The sequence below is a fragment of the Sinocyclocheilus grahami genome, unplaced genomic scaffold, assembly GCF_001515645.1.
Source record: "Sinocyclocheilus grahami isolate Dianchi unplaced genomic scaffold, SAMN03320097.WGS_v1.1 scaffold495.1, whole genome shotgun sequence".
Lineage (NCBI taxonomy): Eukaryota > Metazoa > Chordata > Actinopteri > Cypriniformes > Cyprinidae > Sinocyclocheilus > Sinocyclocheilus grahami.
The window spans coordinates 75,804-92,365 of NW_015505674.1; positions in this window are offsets into that span (position 1 = coordinate 75,804).

Genomic DNA, 16,562 nt, shown 5'->3' on the forward strand with positions numbered 1-16,562 from the left:
CTCCATCCCCAGCTCCACCTTTCGCCACAGTCAGGACTTGGCTTTCTGATATTCCTTGCTAATCAGACTCCTTTATCTTGAATAAAGTGTTACACTTAAATATCATTAAGTACATTAATGATATCTGCCTTGTTCTGTTCTGTTAACCCTGGGGGGGGTTATTATTGCTGCTCTCCCTGCTCATTCATGACAGGCTGCATGGATGGGCAGGGAGGTTTTTGTCCAGAACAGAACCATACCACCAAACCAAACTTTATGCTAAGTATCTATCATTTTGACGATAGTGGTCCTGACAGAACTGATAGACGCTCACAGTTTTAACAGCAACCATGTGTTTGTGTTTGTGGTCTGGATTCTGAATGTGTGCAGAGATTTACATTACTCACCAAGGCTGCATTTATTTGATCACAAATACAGTAACAACTTTTGTGAAATATTATTACAGAGTATGTTGAGTATAGTTTAAAATATTATTTATTCCTGTGATGGACAGGAATAGCTAAAATAACAGAAAAGAAACTTAAAAAGAGTAACAATCTGCATTTAGATTTTATTCAAAATGCCTTCTATGTGAACATGCATGATCTTATGTCAATTATGTTTAACCAGATAATGTGTAAATAAATTTTTTATGAGTTAAAATTTATAAAAACATTTTCAGCAAAACTGTCTCTTCTGCTCACTATAGCTGCATTTATTTGATCAAAAATACAGTAGAAATTGTGAAATATTATTACAATTTAAAATAGCTGTGTTCTATGTGAATATATGTTAAAATATAATTTATTTCTGTGATGCGCAGCTGTATTTTCAGCATCATTACTCCAGTCTTCAGTGTCACATGATCTTCAGAAATCAGTATAATATGCTGCTCGAGAAACATTTCTGATTATTATCAATGTTGAAAACAGCTGTGCTGCTTCATATTTTTGTGGAAACCGTGATACATTTTATTTTTCAAGATTCTTCGATGAACAGAAAGTTCGAAAGAACAGCATTTATTTGAAATAGAAATCGTTTGTAACATCATAAATGTCTTTACTGTTACTTTTGATGAGTTTGAAATTGAGGGAAAAATAGCATGAGCTTGTATAAGTGTGGTCTGGTAATACTGTTGTTCTCTCTCGCTTCTCTTACACACACATTGTTTCTCTCTTTCTTTGTTTCTCAGAGTTTGTGTGCTGTTCAATAACTCTCTTTAACAGCAGGGCTGAAGCTCTGGCTCTGCTCCCTGGAGAAACGGCCGGCTGTACTGCGGACCTATGATATTCCTCAGACATGCTTACTGAGCAGGTTTTCCGCCGCTCTTCTCCTCTTCTCTCTCTTTCTTATCAAAAAATTGGATTCCCTTTCCTCTCTCTGTCTTTTCTTCTCTAAAACACGCTGCTGACATTCCCTGTGTGCCATACAACAGCTAAACTCTTATTCTTCAAGAAACTTTTTCTTATATAATGTGAAGAATTATGCTTGTGTTCCAGTCACTTTCTGTTAATCAAAGAATCTTCAAAAAATTCATATTGATCACGGTTTTCACAAAAATATTGGGCAGCACAACTGTTGAAACAAAATGTTTCTTGAGCAGCACATCAGAATGATTTCTGAAGGATCATGTGACACTGAAGACTTCAGAAAAATTCAGCTTTGATGACAGGAATAAAATAAATTTCAACATATATTCGCATAGAAAACAGCGATTTTAAACTGTAATAATATTTCACATTTTTACTACATCTTCTGATCAAATAAATGCAGCCTTGGTCACCAGAACAGAAGAAAAACTTGGAATAACATGAGTACATGATGACAGACCTGATGTGATTTCATGCAGTGTCACGTGTTCTCGAACCCGCTGCGTCTCCTGCTCGTCTGTGAAGTGTTTTAAAGAGAGCGTCTTAAGTGCTTTATGTTAAATTAGTATGTAGTGAGTCGTTGACCACCTGCCACGTCTCTTTATTGGTAAACAGCAATCAGTGTCTTAACGTGCGTCGAGAGAGCAACACTCGAGGCCTGATGCAGCTCGTGCATTAACGCTAACGTTAATGAGGGGAAACGGAGCTAAAGCATCGCACAAACATTTAACTACAGTCATTCAGAGAAACGATCTCGATGGCTGCCGATACAGGACCAGAGATGGAGAAGAGTTGTCTGTTCAAAAAAAAAATGCTGCGTGAATTAGGATGTGCTGAGTGGTTGCATAACAATGCATTTGCAAAGGTGTTTTGAATGGTTACTAGGGGGTTCTAAGTAGTTGCTAGGTGGTCTCTTTCTGCATAAAAATGCTACATGATATAGGATGTTCTGAGTGGTTGCTAGGGCATAGCTATGCAGTTGAAAAGGTCTTCTAGGTGGTTACTAGGGCTTGCTAGGGAGTTCTAATGGTTGCTAGATCTTTTCTTGCAAAAATGCTACATGATATAGGATGTTCTGAGTGGTTGCTAGGGCATAACTTTGCAGTTGCTAAGGTGTTTTGGATGGTTACTAGGGTGTTGCTAGGGGTCTGTAAGTGGTTGCTAGGTGGTTTCTCCTTGCAAATAATTCTGCATGATATAGAATGTTTTGAGTGGTTGCTAGGGCATAGCTATGCAGTTGTGTTAAGGTCTTCTGGATGGTTACTAGGGCGTTGCTATGGGGTTCTAATGGTTGCTAGGTTGTTTCTTGCTAAAATTCTGCATGATATAGGATGTTCTGAGTAGTTGCTAGGACATAACTATGCAGTTGTTAAGGTCTTCTGGATGGTTACTAGGGTGTTGTTAGGGGGTTCTAATGTTTGCTAGGTGGTTTTTTGCAAAAATTCTGCATGATATAGGATGTTCTGAGTAGTTGCTAGGACATAACTATGCAGTTGTTAAGGTCTTCTGGATGGTTACTAGGGTGTTGCTAGGGGTTCTAATGTTTGCTACGTGGTTTCTTGCAAAAATTCTGCATGATATAGGATGTTCTGAGTAATTGCTAGGACATAACTATGCAGTTGTTTAGGTCTTCTGGATGGTTACTAGGGTGTTGCTAGGGGGTTATAATGGTTGCTAGGTGGTTTCTTGCAAAAGTGCTACATGATATAGGATGTTCTGAGTGGTTGCTAGGACATAAGTATGCAGTTGCTAAGGTGTTTTGGATGGTTACTAGGGTGTTGCTAGGGGTTTGTATTAAGTGGTTGCTTGGTGGTTTCTTCCTGCAAAAAAAAATGCTGCATGAATTAGGATGTTCTGAATGGCTGCTAGGGCATAACTATGCAGTTGCCAAGGTGTTCTGGGTGGTTACTAGAATGTTTCTAGGGGTTTGTAAGTGGTTGCTATGTGGTGTCTCCTTGCAAAGAATGCTGCATGATATAGAATGTTTTGAGTGGTTGCTAGGGCATAACTATGCAGTTGTTCAGGTCTTCTGGATGGTTACTAGGGTGTTGCTAGGGGTTTGTAAGTGAAGTGAAGTAAAGTGACGTGTGGCCAAGTATGGTGACCCATACTCAGAATTTGTGCTCTGCATTTAACCCATCCAAGTGCACACACAACGTGAACACACACCCGAAGCAGTTAGTGGCTGCTAGGTGGTTTCTCCTCGCAAAGAATGCTGCATGATATAGGATGTTCTGATGGTTGCTAGGGCATAACTATGCAGTTGCTAAGGTGTTCCAAATGGTTACTAGGGTGTTGCTAGTGAGTTTTAAGTAGTTACCAGGTGTTTTCTTCCTGTCTGTCATCAAAAGAGTCACTTTAATGTGTGTCTGTGAATTTTTTTTCATGTGTTTTATTATGCAGCGGGTGGCAATTGTAAGTCTGATCACTTAGTAAAGTAACAAAGTGATTTGAGGAATAATTTTCATACTCAGTGTTTGTGGTTTATGCAAATCATTAACACTAAGTATAAGCAACCAGCTAATTTAAAGGGCAACATTTCTCTTCACCAATAGTTTTGAGAGTGATGGAGAATTATTGAACACAGATGAGATGGTGAGATCTAATGGGCTGATTATCAGACGGCTGACGTGTTTCTCAGAAGCATCAATTAACAGAGCTGTCGGCTCACCACAGACAGACAGAGGTGCTCGTTTCTGTGAAACTGTCCAGCACACACTCCAGAGGTTCATGGCCTTTATCAAATGAAGAAAAGAAGAGTGAGACTCCCATTAATTCAGGTCATTGTGACTCTCTTTGAATTGTATGTGGAGAGAAGTTTGGGGTTGAGTTTGTAATGCTTTTGAAAGAAATCTCTTCTGCTCACCAAGGTTGAATTGATCAAAAATATAGTAAAATTGTGAAATATTATTACAATTTAAAATAACTGTTTTCTATGTGAATATACTGTAAATTGTCATTTATTCCTGTGATGCAAAACAGAATTTTCAGCATCATTACTCCAGTCTTCAGTGTGTGGAAGCTTGTTTCTGCCACTGAATAAAAAATAAACTATCTCACAATTCTAGATAAACTTCTAAAATTCTAGGGATAAACTCACAACTGTAAGAAAATAGTATTTGTTTCAGAACTGGAATCGCAATTATGAGTTTTTATCTCGCTATTCTGAGAAAAGACGTCAGAATTGCTTATAGCTTACAGTATATCTTACAATTCGAACTTTATAACTCACAAAGTCACAATTGTGTTTAAATCTTGAAATTCAGAAAAAAAGTCAGAATTGTGAAATTAAAAGTCATGATTACCTTATTCAGTGGCATAAACGGGCTTTCATATCAGTGTCACATGATCCTTCAGAAACGTTCAAAAGTGCAGCATTTATTTGAAATAGAAATCTATTGTCATTATAAACATTATCATTATTATCATTTATTATTTTTTATTATTATTATTATCAAATTAGTGCATCCTTCCTAAACAAAATTCATTTCTTTCAAAAGAAAAAAAATATAAAAAATGATTATGCATTACTGTGAACATTTGTTGTTTTTGCTTTCAGGGACGAGTCGGTGATTTTCTCTATGTAATGTCACAGATGGAGCTTAACGTTATTTAAATTGCATTATTCGTCTGTCTGAGCTGTGACACAAAGGGTAGCGAGCTGTTATGTTCTAATCCAGCCCGTACCGATACAATTCCCCCTCTTTCTCCTGTCAGTTCTCCACCGTCCCGTCTAATAAAGGTGAAAACTTAAGCTCTAAAGGCATCTAAAAGGTGTTTATCAGTTTCCCAGCAGGGTTAAATATTCCTCAGTCTTTAGATTCTCCTTGTGTCGCGCTGTTTAGCAGCATCTCCTGAGGAACCTTCTCATGACTGACTACAATGAAAACAGTGTGTGATCAAAGACAGCTCTCTCTAACACACACACACACACACACACACACACACACACACACACTGTGTGCTCCCATTGGAAACAGATTGATGTTTCAGACTGTTGGAGGTGTTATTGCTTTGAGAGTGGTTGTAGCAGAGCCGCACAAACACACACTCACAGTCGCTCGTACAGCAGCACACGCGTCATTCATGATTTTATAGCCTTCACTCATGAGTGATTCAATCAATAAAGAGCTTTAACAGACTATTTATTTCACTGTGTGTGTGTGTGTGTGTATAATGAAATGGTTACTACAGTGTAAACATGGTTTATGAGGACACTTACTGTGTCCCTGCAAAACAAAAGGCTTAAAAATATATACAAAATGGTGTTTTATGAAATTAAAAAATTGCCAGTAGTTTTCTGTGAGGGGTAGGTTTAGGGGTAGGGTTGGTGTAGGGCGATAGAAAATAAAGTTTGTACAGTATAAAAACCATTACGCCTGTGTAGAGTCCCCGTAAACCACAAATGCAAGTGTGTGTGTGTGTGTGTGTGTGTGTGTGTGTACGTGTGTTTTTTTAGTAAAATGCTATAATTAGAAAAAAAAAAAAAATTTATAATAAAATTTTATTATTTGTATTATTATATCAATAACATAACAGCCATCCATTATATATATAATACATTTTCAGCCATCCATTAATAATATACTACTACTACATTTATTATTATTATTATATTAGAAAAAAAATCTAAGTTATTTGCATAGAAAGTCATACTGTAATTCCCATACTACTACTTCTAAAAATAATTATAATTTTATTATTTGTTTTTTATTTTTATTTATTTTTATATATTTTATTATGCAATTTTTTTTTCATTGGAACAACTATTCTTTTGAATTGGCATCATATTTAGGCCACAGGTTAGTGACTGGAGATCTAGTTCATGTTAAATAGCTGTTTATTCACAGTGGTAGAGTATTAAGTCTCCTGCTTGCCAGTCCTGAGCTTTAACCTCTACACCACGGCACATCCGTCAGCGCACTCGTTTTCTGGGTGACCTTTAAAAAGTCATGAGAGGTTTGTGATGATCAGCTGTCATTACTGGGATGGTAATATCTTTCCCTGTGTCATAATGAATTTAAAATGTCTCATCATCATCATTGAAACACAGTAAAACAAACCCATTATGTCCCTGGCTGTTGTTAGATGCAGAGGAGGGGCATCATACTGGTTCCTCTCACAGCGATGATGATGATGATGATGATTTGGGCGGCTATATTTAGATTGTCTCTGTTCAAACTCCCCACAGGCTGCTTTTATTATGAAGAATCCAAATACAGAATTAGAGCTTCAGGTGGAGTCCTGAAACTCTACAGACTGCCATGTGCTTCAAGACAGTGTCTGTGTTTCCATCTGAAGCTCTTCGTTTCACACACACACACGCAATACACACACACACACACACACACACACACACACACACACACACACACAAAAGACTGTTAAAAATAAGAATAATGCATTGCAGAAGTTTATACCGAAATGAATGCAACTTTCTATACAACATGACTAAAGACACACCTTCCCGAAAATGTGCTGTTTACTACTCCTGTAGTGTATGAATGCAAATATACTTTATTATTGAACATTGATGGATGAACACATTTTGTGGGAAAGTTTTTGTTTAATGATCTTGTAAATGCATGAAATGAAACATTTTGAACAAAAGGCAATGTGGTTTGCATATTATCTACAAGTTAATACAAGTTCAAAACAATCACTTCAGCAACATTTGTACTATTAATTTCTTTACAAAATAATTTATTTTTGTTTAATAAATACGATGTCATTAAAATATGGCCGTATCAATAAATAAATGAGTAAAGGTAACAATAATTTTTTAATAATGGCTATACAATAGTAACAATAAATATGACATTATGCATTTACATATGATGAATCATATCATATCATATTTTTCATGATTCATATCATATTGTTGTGCCTTTAGTCCAACAGCAAGGGCACTTTATAGCACAAATACACTTTTATGTATTCTGTAGTTTTTCTTTTACATATTCTTTAGTTAGAATTAGTTCGTATCAATAAATAAATGAGTAAAGGTAACAATAATGTTTTAATAATGGCTATACAATAGTAACAATAAATATGACATTATGCATTTACATATGATGAATCATATCATATCATATTTTTCATGATTCATATCATATTGTTGTGCCTTTAGTCCAACAGCAAGGGCACTTTTTAGCACAAATACACTTTTATGTATTCTGTAGTTTTTCTTTTACATATTCTTTAGTTAGAATTAGTGCTGTCAAACGATTATTCGCATCCAAAATAAAAGTTGTTTACATACTATATGTATGTGTACTATGTTTATTTATCGTGTATATATAAATACACACACATACAGTACATATATTTGAAAATATTTACATGTATATACATTTATATATTTATATTATTATATTATATATAAATATATTAAATATATAAACAGCATATTTTTATTTAAATATATACATGCACGTGTTTGTATTTATATATGCATAATAAATATACACAGTACACACTCATATATTATGTAAACAACTTTTATTTTGGATGCGATTAATCGTGATTAATGGTTTGACAGCACTAGTTAGAATACAGGTTTGAAAAGAGTAAATAATAATTTAAAAAAATGTTTTAATTCAGTTTTTGTATATCTTAATTTAACTTGTTTTTGTACTTTTAATTTAAGAATAATTCCGTTGTGCATTCAAAGTTTATGAATTTGTGAATATGCTCATCTGTAATCAAGCCAATAATTAAAGCGGCATGCTTTGCATACTTGCAATAACAAATTAAATTAGATTTGCATTTAAAAAATAAAACCACAAAGACATTTGGGGATGCTTGGGACTTTTTAAATCAGAGCATTTCAACAATATATTCATGCTGAAACTACAGAATATAGCTTGTTTCCTGTCTTTATATGAATGCATTTTAGCTATGAAAGCTAAAAAAAGATGGATTTATTTGCATGTTCATTACATATAACGTTAAAAACAAGTTGTATTTCTACCTTCTGGAAATGTTCCTTCTCAAGAGAGACTTTTCATTATTTTTACTGAAAAACAACACTAATATGCTGTTTATGAAGAGGATTTTGTTCAGAGCTGATGCTGTGTAGTTCAGTATATGAGTGTGTTTGTTTGTGTATTTGGAAAGCAATTATGAATTAGTTAGCCCTCTCTGGTTCAGATTAAATGTTTGCAGGTTGTGTTTCACTCAATGGCAGGAAACACGCTGTCGAGCCAGATTGGCTTATCGAGTCGAGCCAGCTTGTTTTCAGTGTTTGAGTGGCTCTTGTTCTCTGGTGCTTCAGCTTCAGGCAGCTGAGAAACTGCTGCGGTCTGATTAGAGCACAGATACAGATGTATTTATTTGACATTTATGTGTTGTTGCATAGCATTTCTTTGTATTTTTCAAGAAAGCATAAGCACAGCTAAATTCTTGCACTTACAGGACAGTTCACTTGATGATATATCGCTAAGAACTTAAAGGAATAGTTAAACCAAAAATGAAAATTTGCTAAAAATGTGCTCACCCTCAGGACATCCAAGATGTAGATGAGTTTGTTTGTTCATCAGATTTGGAGAAATGTAGCATTGCATCAGTGTCTCAGCAATGGATGCTCTGCAGTGAATGGGTGCCGTCAGAATGAGAGTCCAAACAGCTGATAAAAACATCACAATAATCCACAGCACTCCAGTCCATCAGTTAACATCTGGAGAAGACAAATACATCATTAAGAGGTTTTTAATTTAAAACTGATGCTTCCGGCTAAAATATGAGTCCATAATCCATAATAACACTTCCTCCAGTGAAAAAGTTAATCTCCTGTTGTCTCTCACATCAAAATCCAGCCACATATTAGTTTAGAGCTGTTTTGGCTTGTAAACAGAGATTGATCTGTGCAGATTTCTCTCCTGATTCACACCAGACCACTTTTCACTGGAGGAAGCGTTATTATGGATTATAGACTCATATTTTAGTTAAAAGCGTCTTAATGTTGGATTAGTTTCAGCTTTTGTCTTCTCCAGATGTTATCTGATGGACTGGAGTGCTGTGGATTACTTGTGGATTATTGTGATGTTTTTATCAGCTGTTAGGGCTCTCATTCTGACGGCACCCATTCACTGCAGAGCATCCATTGCGGAGACATTTCTCCAAACCTGATGAAGAAACAAACTCATCCTAATCTTGGATGGCCTGAGGATGAGCACATTTTCAGCAAACTGTTTTTCATATTTGGACTGAACTAATTCTTTAACACAAATCCATGTATAACATAGTTCAGCCATTAATATGGCTTCCTTTTCATCAGTCTCTTGGTTTGTGTTTAACAAATCCCAGAAGATTTACTCAAGGCTGGCATTAATCACTAGCTCAGGGCCGTCCACACAACCCACTGATTTAAAATTTTAGTTTGCACTTCAATAAATGCAACATACAACTTCTGAAGTTTAATCATTCATCACAGATGTGTATGATTAACAATTAAACACTGTCCGCATGAGTCAACAGGCTGGATTTTTAATCATCTCTTACAATAAGCAATATGTTCACCATGCATCAGCAAAGAATCGTTAATGATTGATTTGATTTTTTTACAGTCCAAGCTTTGCTGTAAGTAATGAGCTGTAAAGTTTGTGCACCATGAAATATCCTGTAAATGTAATTACAACGATTGAGTGTAATTAAGTGCAGCAATAAAGGATGTATCATAAGTTAATTAAAGTTGGGAATGTAAATGAAACCCCAGTGTATAAAAAAATAATTAAAATAGAAGCGTTTACACTAGTGATGTGAGACATTTTGTTCCACTTATACATTGGAGCTGGTTTTAGGACAGTTTGAGAAAAGGTTAAAGGTCACCATCTGAGGGGTCAGCAGGGCAAACTGAAGTTTTTAAGATTTTAAGAGGTTTGTTTTAGCTTCTTATTAGTGCTGCTGTCGATCGATTAAAAATAAACGAATTACTTACACATTTTTCTGTGATTAATCGCATATTAATATATTTATATTGTCATAATTTCACACTGAATCTCCACAACAAAGATGTTTTTGAAGATATATTTTAAATGTGTGTTTAAAGCATCTTTTTACTAAGTGAAGGCCAGTATCATTGATCCCAATACTGCTACTGATGTATCTATTAAATGCATTTTCCGTTATAATTATAGGCTTTGAACATTGCAGTATCATTTTAAAGCTATTATTGTTTAACATAGGCTTTGAAAATAAGAACTTGTAATTTAAGTGAACTTAAAACAATCTTCACATAAACTGTTGAAAAATGAATCTTTATTCAAGCAACAAAATGAATCGGTGATCAGAGCAGCGAGTGATTTCTCTTTATCTTTTGTTGTCTGATTTCCATCAATGACAGACTGCAGCAGGTTTTACTTTAAAAGCAGCGCTGTCTCTTTAAATCCTTACACACGTGAAGCGGATCTGACACACATCCGGTTTTCTCCAAACTCTTTGAGGTCATTTAGGACTTTTTACCTCATGTGTTTACGAGGTCACTCGCTAGAAACGGGCATTTTGACAAAATTGTGTGCGCGCTGCCCTAAGCGGCGTTCTGTGCACAGAACCGAATTTACTTCTCTTTTACGTCTTATTGTGCTTGATAGTGTGTACAGTAGCCTGCATAGTCTACTGTAACACTAGTCAAATGATGCTAGGAACAATGGATAATTCCGTTAAATATTTTTAACACAACTGAAGAACAAATAAAAATAAAGAAGTAAAAAGCAAATGAGGCACTGGCCAAAAGTTCTGAAAACAAAGAGAGTTTTGCCCTGTAGTGGTAATTACCGGTGTGACAGATGGCTTGAGATGCCTGCGCTTCTGTGGTGAACAGAGTGACACACTTCACACGCTTATGTTTATCATTCACTCTGCGTCTCAGTGCATCCTGAGCCAGACTCATAACACTGTGGCTCTCTCAATTGAGTTACAGGCAGATCTGCAGTCCTGACTCAGTGTTTTGCATTTAGATGATTGAATTATTTTAATGACTCAATGCATCATGGTCAAATATGTTATTAAAAACTGTTCAAAAGTTTGGGGTCAGTAAGATTTATTCAAATAATACTTTTATTTGAAAATTTGCATTAAATTGTTCAAAAGTGGCATTTTAAAGTGTGACAAAAGATTTCTATTTTTTTAATAAATGCTGTTATTTTGAACGTTCTGTTCATCAAAGAATCCTGAAAATAAAAATGTATCACACATTTTCAAAAATATAAAGCATCACAACTGTTTTCAACATTGATAATAATCAGAAATGTTTCTTGAGCAGCAAATCAGCATATTAGAATGATTTCTGAAGATCATGTGACACTGAAGACTGAAGTAATGATGCTGAAAATTCAGCTTTTATCACAGAAATAAAATACAGTTTAATATATATTCACAAAGAAAACAGCTATTTTAAATTGTAACAATTTTTTTACAATTTTCACTGTTTTTATTTCATTTTTGATTTATACAATTCAGCCTCGGTGAGCAGAAGACTCTTATTTTAAGCACATTAAAAAATCTTGCCTATCCCAAATAATGTTAAATCAGAATTTTTTTCAGAATATTTTTTTCAAAATATTTTTTTTGTTTCAATGCCCAAACTTAGCAAAAAATAAAAAAATACAAAATAACACACACACACACACACACACACACACACACACACACACACACACACAGGTTTGTTTTTATGGTTTGTGGGGACTCTCCATAGGCGTAATGGTTTTTATACTGTACAGACCGTATATTCTATTGCCCTACACCAACCCTACCCCTAAACCTACCCCTCACAGGAAACTTTGCGCTATTTCAGATTTTCAATACACTCCATTCTGTGTGATTTATAAGCGTTTTGAAAAGTGGGGACATGGGGTAATGTCCTGAAAAGTCACCTTCTCCTTGTAATACCTATGTTATACCTTTATCATTATACAAATGTATGTCCTCATTTGTCACAAAAACGCACACACACACACACACACACACACACACACACACACACACACACACACACACACACATGATAAACTCACTCCACATAGTAGGACATCGTGTCTTCCTATCTCTCTTTTTTTTGCAAACAGTAGAAATGTTCAAAAACCTTGTTAGAGATTCATTTTTAAATATAAATGTACCCTGGATTAAAAAAATGTGACATCTAGCCCCGGTCTGCCCTGTAACAGTTTTAAGTAACCCAAACCATACGTGCCCTAGTGTCTCGTCTCATAGGCAGCCGTTATTGCGGTTGGCTCGGGCTGCGATCGGGACAGTTGGCGTCCGCTCCGCTGAAGACAGATTTGGCAGAGATTGAACAGGAAGCTGGCAGAGCCGTGTGTGATTAAACAGGAAACAGATCCAGGCGTGAGTGCATGAGTGGATGAGCGCTCGAGTAATCCCACAGTCTCCGGCTCCAAAACCCCTCCAAACACACCAGGATCAATAATGTGAATCAGAGCTTCAGAAACAGCTTTAGAGAGCAGAGAGCTGATCTATGACGACTGAGTAAACGTCTGTACATCCAGCTACATCAGTCTGGGTTTTGCACTGAAAACTGTCTGGTTCTGCTGATCTGAACACTTATTATACAGCATTCCAGGCAATTCTACAGCAAACTGTACTGTATCTGATCAGCAACTTTCATTAATGGGTGAATGTAAAAAATTTCAAAGATTTGAATGTTACCATATTATTACGGCATTAACTCTTTTTTTGATTAATGAAAATTTTTTGAAATACTTTGAAATTTAAAATTACGCACGAGCCACACCAAAAATGGGTAATTTTTTTCAAATAATTACATAGCAGCTAAGAAATGTCAATTTTTAAAACTAATTTCTAAATGCTAAAGGAATAAATGTAGATGTGGACTTTGTAATCAGAATTCACATTTACATTTATTGTATGCCTTTGTCAGACTTTTTGGTTATCCAAAGCAACTTGCATTTTATTTTATTCCGTTCATGTATGGTAATCGAACCCATGACTTCACTCTAAGAAAAGTCTGTAAAATGCACCCAATGTATGAATTAATTTCTGTATGAATTTTTCTGTATTGATTTTTCACAGGTCTTTTATTTGAACAAATTTTACACATTGCATAGTGTAATTTGGGGCTGAAGGAAATATCTGTAAACGTAACATATTGGTAATTGTCATAATATCATCTGTTTTTCTCAGTGCACAGGAATACTTATTTATGTCTGTGCTAAAGTAATAAGTATGGGACATTCTCGCTAAATAAACCAATAAATAAATAAATAGAAAGAAAGAAAATTAATGAACCCCCCCCCCCCCCCCCCATGCAATTAGTTTAGGTCTGTACAACAAGTCTAAAAAAAGTTCATTTGATAAAATTATGTTTGTCGAAACAATTAATTTCAGTTCCTGTGTGACTTGACTTAATTACAGATCCATTCCCAATTTAGCTTGGCAACAAAAATGATTAATGTAGTCTCAGCACAAAATGTTTGTTAACTTAAATTTAACACGAAACACACATTTTAACAAAGTAATTTGAACAAACTGTAAATGTAGCCTATTTTATAAAAACAGTAGAAGCTGAATTTCTGCTAATATATTTAATGTACGTTCTAAGTGCTTCAAATTAAACTGATCGTTCAAAGATTTGATGCCTCTAACTTTGAGAAATGCAGTTCTTCCACAAAATCCCTCATGGTTCAGAAATGAATTGATGAGAAATGTTTGCGTTCAAAGATCTTAAACCTTTTGGTTGCATATATTTAGTATCTTCGCAAATCTGAGCACAGTGGTGAGATTTCGTCTGAAACTTTAGAAAGATGTCTGATTACTAGGGTTTATTTTGTTGTTTGTTTGTTTGTTTCAAGAGAAACTTTTCAGAAGCAGAAGCTCTCCATTTAATTGCATCGCTGTCTAGGAAAAACTATTTATTGAAAAAATGTAAAAGACACCCTTTGTGATTTTTCATTCCTGTGGGAAAGCTTGTGTAACTAAACAAAAGCAGGCTGGAGATGTTTGTTTAGTTTATTGTGCATTATTAATAGCGATAAAAGCATCGCACCGGTGTAGAATCCGACTCTTGACCTGAACAGAGTTCTGCACTCATTTAATTTCATTGTTTCTGTGAATGTGCATCAAACCCTGTGATTAGTTTTGTTTTTATGAATTACTCTACTCACAAACTGTTCCAAATAATAAACACAGTTTAGCACTTTAGCTGCTTTTGCATCCCACAGCAAACTGTATTATGTAAAATAACGAGCTCTCAATAGAGTTTTTCCACGGGCTTCTTACAGTATAATTTTTTTTCTCACAAGAAAATCTCCTGTAGCCAGTAGAAAAGAAAGACCTTCTTTCAGTGAACCTGACAGAAATAATTAGCTGTAATGGTGGATGGTCTGAAATGTGTGAAGTCATTAGTGTCTCCAGAAACAGATCTGAAAAAAATGCTGTATGTTTGAGTTTGTGCACGTATAGCTCCTATAGAGAGCTGTATTGATTATGGGTTGTTTGTTGTACTTGCCGTCCCCCTCAGAGTTGTTCAGTGCTTATACCAGAAACATCGTGAATGTGTGCATGCAGGATCACAACAATCACAAGCCAAGAGTAAAACGCCTTCAAATGTGGCCAAAATCTTTAATGATTTCACAGCTTAGTTGTTAGTTTTTTCAAGTTGACACATCTTGCAGCTTCTGATTTTGTTTTAACTCTACTTAACATTTTCATCATCTAGTTTGTTCAATAAGTTCACTTAATGAGAGAATTTGTCCCTTCAACTTAAAACCATATGTTGGATCAGTTCTATAACAATATTACATTCTCTACAACATTTATCATGAAGACAGCTGCAGACAGATGTTTGTCTCACGATCTTGGTGAGTTTCTCTGCAAAATTTGAAAATTTCGTCAGAAGGGTACTAAACTTTGGTTTGGCACTTGCCATGTGCGTGCACACACACAAACAAGTGGAAACAAATGGGGGAAAAAAATGGAAACAAATATCCTAGTGGAAACGTTCCAGCAAAATGTTGCTGGAAGTTAATTTTTGTGATATCAGCCTCAAATTTGGAACACAACTTGTTTAGAGTATTTCACATAAAATGTAAAAATATTTTCATAACAATAAGCAAACATATGTAACTTTTTTTTTATTCCACTTTTTAAAAAAGAGACCAAACTTATATGCTTCAAAGCATTTGCGAAAATAAGTGTCTAAAAGATAATAAATAGATCACAACTACTGCATAAATAAAATGTAGTAACATAAAATCCCCTAAAAATACAAAATATTAAATAAAACATTATCGAACTAAAATATAGTACATTTCATTGACATAAAAAATTGGTGATTTTGACAGCCACACGAGGAGCCATTAAAGGGTTAAAAACTTGTACAACAAATATGGTCTAAGAAGTAACATGATGGCTGAATCTAATTACCTGCATACAAATGATTGGAGACTTTTGCAAAAAAAAACAAAAAAACATTTCAGCTGCTGGTTTCTATGCTTGTTGATAGTTGTACTGTATGTCATCCGGAAGAATAGTCTAACATCTATCCTACATTCTCCTCATTACTTCACTGCAAATGGATATAAAACCAACGTTGTAAATGTGTATCTAGTTTATGTCAGGACATTGTAGAAGTTCAGGATGATTCATTTTAATGCTTAATTTCAATAGATGAATAGGCTGTCTGAATTCTGAAAGCTGGAGTTTTCATAGTATATCAGACTTTTAAGTTCAAAATTAGAATATTTGGTTTCTTTTGATATGAGCCCTTTAACCAAGTGGGAAACAAATAATTTGTTCGTACTAGAAGTTCAAGACATTTACTATTCAGGTCATTTGTAGTACTTAAAAGGATAGTTCACCTAAAAATGAAAATGTGCTGTTAATTTACTCATCCTGAGTCCATCCAAGATGCAGTTGAGTTTGTTCTTCAGGCGAACAGTAAAGAAGATTTTTAGCTGAAACCGTGGTCTCTGGTGATTTCATAAAATGCAATGGCTTCCATAACTTCGAGAGTCAAAAAAGCAAATCAGGCAATACAAAATGAATACCCGTGGCTCCTGACGATATATTGTGGTCTTATGAAGAGAAACGATCGGTCTGTGCAAGAAACTGAACATTATTTACAACATTTAATCCAGAGCTTCCGACGAACAGTCCAGAGTCATGTCTGGTTCACAAACGAATCGTTCTTTTGAATCCCTTTAAGTCATGCATATAGAAAATCTGCACACTGTGACA